This window comes from Oncorhynchus tshawytscha, linkage group LG08, assembly GCF_018296145.1.
Source record: "Oncorhynchus tshawytscha isolate Ot180627B linkage group LG08, Otsh_v2.0, whole genome shotgun sequence".
Taxonomy (NCBI): domain Eukaryota; kingdom Metazoa; phylum Chordata; class Actinopteri; order Salmoniformes; family Salmonidae; genus Oncorhynchus; species Oncorhynchus tshawytscha.
The window spans coordinates 11496432-11503066 of NC_056436.1; the positions used below are offsets into that span (position 1 = coordinate 11496432).

Sequence of the window (6635 nt, forward strand, 5' to 3'; positions counted from 1 at the left end):
TGAGGTGCAGAGAGAGGACTCCGACTGGAGCTGGTGAAGGTGGAGGACTCCGCTGGAGCTGGTGAAGGTGCAGAGAGAGGACTCCGACTGGAGCTGGTGATGGTGCAGAGAGAGGACTCAGACTGGAGCTGGGAGGTCAGACTGGAGCTGGTGAAGGTGCAGAGAGAGGACTCCGACTGGAGCTGGTGAAGGTGCAGAGAGAGGACTCCGACTGGAGCTGGTGAAGGTGCAGAGAGAGGACTCCGACTGGAGCTGGTGAAGGTGCAGAGAGAGGACTCCGACTGGAGCTGGTGATGGTGCAGAGAGAGGACTCCGACTGGAGCTGGTGATGGTGCAGAGAGAGGACTCCGACTGGAGCTGGTGAAGGTGCAGAGAGAGGACTCCGACTGGAGCTGGTGATGGTGCAGAGAGAGGACTCTATTAAAATACCATTATTACCAATTATTAATACCAATTATTAAAATGATTCTGATTGTTGAATTGTGTTTAGGAAACAAAGATAGACATGGTTTTATGTTATGTGTGTGTATAGTGCGTCTGTTATCGTGTGTGTGTATGTTGTGTGTGTATAGGGCGTATGTTATCATGTGTGTGTTATCATGGGTGTATAGTGTGTACATGTATGTTATGGGTGTACCAAGAGACCACTTAATTCGGACGAGCAATGTTTTCAAATTTGTAATGTTTGCATGAATTGTCATTATTTACAGGAACACACAACATCCTGAAAAATACAGTATGTAGATGTCTTTGTTAGAAAGAATACTATATTTCCCTTGATGGAGTGATGCTGAATGTACAAAATGGCTCAACGTACCCCACTCTCCCCTACCACCCAACATCCATGGGAGAACTCTGGAAGTCCAGTCCTTTTGACTTCTATACAGCACACATGTATTTAAGTTGGTAGTGGGAAAGAGAGGCCTGTTTGACTTGAAGACTAGGGGCCAGAGACCAGAAGAGGTAAGGAGTGGGATAGAGAGGCCTGTTTGACTTGAAGCCCCTGGGCCAGAGACCAGAAGAGGTAAGGAGTGGGGAAGAGAGGCCTGTTTGACGAGAAGCCCCTGGGCCAGAGACCAGAAGAGGTAAGGAGTGGGATAGAGAGGCCTGTTTGACTTGAAGCCCCTGGGCAAGAGACCAGAAGAGGTAAGGAGTGGGATAGAGAGGCCTGTTTGACTAGAAGCCCATGGGCCAGAGACCAGAAGAGGTAAGGAGTGGGGAAGAGAGGCCTGTTTGACTAGAAGCCCCTGGGCAAGAGACCAGAAGAGGTAAGGATTGGGGAAGAGAGGCCTGTTTGACTTGAAGCCCATGGGCCAGAGACCAGAAGAGGTAAGGAGTGGGGAAGAGAGGCCTGTTTGACCTGAAGACTAGGGGCCAGAGACCAGAAGAGGTAAGGAGTGGGGAAGAGAGGCCTGTTTGACTTGAAGCCCATGGGCCAGAGACCAGAAGAGGTAAGGAGTGGGGAAGAGAGGCCTGTTTGACCTGAAGACTAGGGGCCAGAGACCAGAAGAGGTAAGGAGTGGGGAAGAGAGGCCTGTTTGACTTGAAGCCCATGGGCCAGAGACCAGAAGAGGTAAGGAGTGGGATAGAGAGGCCTGTTTGACTTGAAGCCCCTGGGCAGGAGACCAGAAGAGGTAAGGAGTGGGATAGAGAGCCCTGTTTGACTAGAAGCCCCTGGGCAAGAGAACAGAAGAGGTAAGGAGTGGGGAAGAGAGGCCTGTTTGACTAGAAGCCCCTGGGCCAGAGACCAGAAGAGGTAAGGAGTGGGGAAGAGAGGCCTGTTTGACTTGAAGCCCATGGGCCAGAGACCAGAAGAGGTAAGGAGTGGGATAGAGAGGCCTGTTTGACTTGAAGCCCATGGGCCAGAGACCAGAAGAGGTAAGTTGTGGGAAAGAGGCCTGTTTGACTAGAAGCCCCTGGGCCAGAGACCTGAAGGGAATGTCTGCCTCAAACTGAAAAACAACCTTGTGTTATATGATCCTGCCTCTCTCACTGGCTGACTCAACCACAGAGAGGTTGTGTGTGTGTGTCCTTCTTCTGCCTCCTGTGTGATTAATGAGGAGGGACACTCAGGAAACAAGCACCAGGGGTGACCTAACACGGCACTGCAGCTCATTGTGACGCTACATCTATTGTGACGCTACTCTACACTATGTTATACTACACTATACAGTACTGCACTACACTACATTATACTACACTATCATGGCCAAAAGTTTTGAGACACAACCCAACCAAGCCGCACTGCCCATCCAACCCGGAAGCCAGCTGCACCAATGTGTCGGAGGAAACACCGTACAATTGGCAACCTGGTCAGCATGCACTGCACCCAGCCTGCCACAGGAGTCGCTAGTGCGCAATGAGACAAGGTGGCCAAACCCTCCCTAACGACACTGGACCAATTGTGCGCCACCCCATGGGCCTACCGGTCGCGGTCGGCTGCAACAGAGCCTGGATTAAAAAAAACAGAATCTCTGGTGGCACAGCTAGCACTTCGATGCAGTGCCTTAGACCACTGCGCCACCCGGGAGGCCATTTTTGTCAGATGATGGAATACTGAAGTATAATTACAAGCATTTCATAAGCGTCAAAGGCTTTTATTGACAATTGCATGAAGTTGATGCAAAGTGTCAATATTTGCAGTGTTGACCCTTCTTTTTCAAGACCTCTGCAATCTGCCCTGGCATGCTGTCAATTAACTTCTCGGCCACACCCTGACTGATGGCAGCCCATTCTTGCATAATCAACGCCTGGAGTTTGTCAGAATTTGTGGGTTTTTGTTTGTCCACCTGCCTCTTGAGGATTGACCATGAGTTCTCAATGGGATTAAGGTCTAGGGAGTTTCCTGGCCATGGACCAAAAATATCGATGTTTTGTTCCCCGAGCCACTTAGTTATCGCTTTTGCCTTATGGCAAGGTGCTCTATCATGCTGGAAAAGGCATTGTTCGTCACCAAACTGTTCCTGGATGGTTGGGAGAAGTTGTTCTCGGAGGATGTGTTGGTACCATTCTTTATTCATGGCTGTGTTCTTAGGTAAAATTGTGAGTGAGCCCACTCCCTTGGCTGAGAAGCAACTCCACACATGAATGATCTCAGGATGCTTTACTGTTGGCATGACACAGGACTGGTAGCACTCACCTTGTCTTCTCCGGACAAGCTTTTTTCCGGATGCCCCAAACAATCGGAAAGGGGAGAAAATCAGAGAAAATGACTTTACCCCAGTCCTCAGCAGTCCAATCCCTGTACCTTTTGCAGAATATCAGTCTGTCCCTGATGTTTTTCCGGGAGAGAAGTGACTTCTTTGCTGCCCTTCTTGACACCAGGCCATCCTCCAAAAGTCTTCACCTCACTGTGCGTGCAGATGCACTCAAACCTGCCTGCTGACATTCCTGAGCAAGCTCTGTACTGGTGGTGCCCCGATCTCGCAGCTGAATCAACTTTAGGAGACGGTCCTGGTGCTTGCTGGACTTTCTTGGGCGCCCTGAAGCCTTCTTCACAATAATTGAACCGCTCTCCTTAAAGTTCTTGATGATCCGATAAATGGTTGATTTAGGTGCAATCTTACTGACAGCAATATCCTTGCCTGTGAAGGCCTTTTTGTGCAAAGCAATGATGACGGCACGCGTTTCCTTGCAGGTAACCATGATTGACAGAGGAAGAACAATGATTCCAAGCACCACCTTCATTTTGAAGCTTCTAATCTGTTATTCGAACTCAATCAGCATAACAGAGTGAGCTCCAGCCTTATCCTCATCAACACTCACACCTGTGTTAACGAGAGAATCACTGACATAATGTCAGTTGGTCCTTTTGTGGCAGGGCTGAAATGCAGTGGAAATGTTTTTTGGGGATTCAGTTCATTTGCATGGCAAAGAGGGACTTTGCAATTAATTGCAATTCATCTGATCACTCTTCATAACATGCTGGAGTACATGCAAATTGCCATCATTCAAACTGAGGCAGCAGACTTGGTGAAAATTAATATTTGTGTCATTCTCAAAACCTTTGGCCACAACTGTACACTACACTATATTATACTATACTACACTATATAATGCTACACTATGCTACACTACACTATACTACATAATATTATACTACACTACACTATATTATACAACACTATGCTATATTATACTACACTATTGTATTATACTACACAATTCTATACTACACGATACTATATTAAACCGCGCTATACTATATTATACTACACTATTCTATACTGCACCATACTATATTATACTACGCTATGCTATATTATTTTACACTATACTGTACTACACTGCCCACCATTATACTACACTACACTATAGTATACTACACTATACCACACTACATTATACTATAGTATACTACACTATACCACACTACATTATACTACAATATATTATACTACACTACACTATATTTTACTACATTATATTATAGTACACCGTATTATACTACACTACACTATATTAAACTACACTATACTATACCATATGCACTGTACTACCAAGTTTTTAAAACCATGTCTATCTTTATTTCCCAAACACAATTCAACACATTTTTTTTGTATTTTAATAATTTTAAGCATCTTTAACACAGGCTAATTAACACCTAACAAATTCCTTTGTACTTTTAAAAAATACTTTTAACATAGGCCAGGCCCCATGGCCATTGGCTCAACTTACCCAGGGCAAACATTTTTACTATATTATCCCAAACAGCTACAAGTTTATGACCTCATATTGTGGCTTATAGAGACCCTAAATGATGTATAGAACAATCTTAAAAATATCTACTTTGGTTTAGATACAAGCGTCATGAAACCTTTAACACAATACATTTTTGACTAGGTCCAAAAAAAAAAGTTTTTGGGACCTAACTTGCCTACCACTAATTCCATGTGGTTTCTTCCTACGTTGTATTCTGAAACGCAGCCCTGAAACAGCCTTGTAATATATCCAACCATTGAGCAGAAGATGGGAAAAGCAGGACCTCTAAAATCACTGTTTTATTTAATGGTCTGGTGCTCTCACCAACACCTCCACTGGGGTGGAAACAGTGACTCGGGTTAGGGTTAGGGCGCTCCCCTCCCATCCCTACCCATGCAGGGTGGTTTCACAGATGTCCTCCTCCCCACCTGTGTAAAGGGAAGTGCTTCCCGAGTAGAATGACAGCTCATCTGGCAGCAAGAGGGGCGGGTCTCAATTCACCTTCTACCCCTCCCTCTTGGCCGAACCCTCCTCCAGCAGCATGATCATTCTGTACTGTGACACTGTGCTTTCAGGGGGCTTCCATAGAGGGAGGTGGAAAACAATACCCTGAGCTTAGGCTTCATGTGGTACAGCCAATAATAGCTATGGTCCCCCATTAACCCTGTCCTCACTCTCTCCTGCTACACTTAGCCTGTTTTAAGGAGCTGGATGACATCAGTACATAGGGAGTATTTTCTGCCTCTTACGCCTGCCCTGTGTTTGTGTGTGTGTGTGTGTGTGTGTGTGTGTGTGTCCGTTCATGTTTGTGTGTCTGTCTGTGTATCTGTGCGTGTGTCCGTTCATGTTTATGTGTGTGTGTTTGCGAGGTGCAAGGGGTGTAGGGGACGGACAAGGCATCACTTGTTTTGTTAAGTCTGGACTGGTGTTTGCCTTCAGGGGATAGTGTTTTCGGGCTTATGCCTTTTGTATACAGTAACATTTCTCAATAAGCATGACTGTCTGTGAGTAATTGTGTGTTTGTGGTATGAATCGGTGAAACTCCGTTGTTTCATGAATACATGTTGTTGAGAAATGGACTCTGCTCACAGGTCTCCTCTCTCTATAAGTGCAGGCTGTTAAACCCCAGATAGTATTTTTAGGGAGAAAATCATGCCCTTGTTTCTGTCTCCATCCATGCCTCTGTCTCTCTGTGTATGTAACGCTGGACTAAAATAGCAGCATGGGCTCCTGTGAGAATAAACACAGGGGTTACATCCCAGATGGCACCCTATGCCCTTCATAGTGCACTACGTTTGACCAGAGCCATGGCCAAAAGTAGTGCACTATATAGGGATTAGGGTGCCATCTGAGACGCAGATAGGGAAATGTATCTGCTGGGTTTCACACAGGTCTAATAGACAACTGGAGGTGGGAAACATGGGGAAAGAAACTCTATAACGACAGAACTTCCAATGAAGATGTCTCAGCTCTTTGAATGATGCCATAGTAACTACCCTTGTTTGTTTGTTTTGTTTTTTACTCAGGGGAGGTTGTGGACGCAGTGCGCCACTACTACTAATTATGCAGTCGAGATTCCTAGGTTTGTGAAAGTTGCAGGGGTCATCAATGGCCGAGCCTTGGCCCGGGGGAACCTCCTTCGTGATCGAGGTACCCTGCTAGGTAAGTCGTAACTTGGGGATTTGAGGTGGGTTGGGGTGACCAGGACGTAAAGGGATAGTTGTTTCTGGTGTTGGAATGGGGTTTATGTTTATTCAGACCCAGAGATAATGATGTGCGGAGGTTTTTGCCAAACAGCTGGGCTTGCATCTCAAATGGAACCCTATTCCCTCTTTAGTGCACTTCTTTTGACCAGGGTCCATAGGGCTCCCCACAAAAGTAGTGCACTATGTAGGGAATAGGGTGCCATTTGGGATATAAACCAGGGTAATTGC

General features: G+C 46.1%; 1 pseudogene; it reads right to left on the reverse strand.

Moving 5' to 3' along the window:
- Positions 1–6226: 6226 nt before the first annotated feature.
- Positions 6227–6371, reverse strand: LOC112257205 (annotated as a pseudogene).
- Positions 6372–6635: the final 264 nt, after the last annotated feature.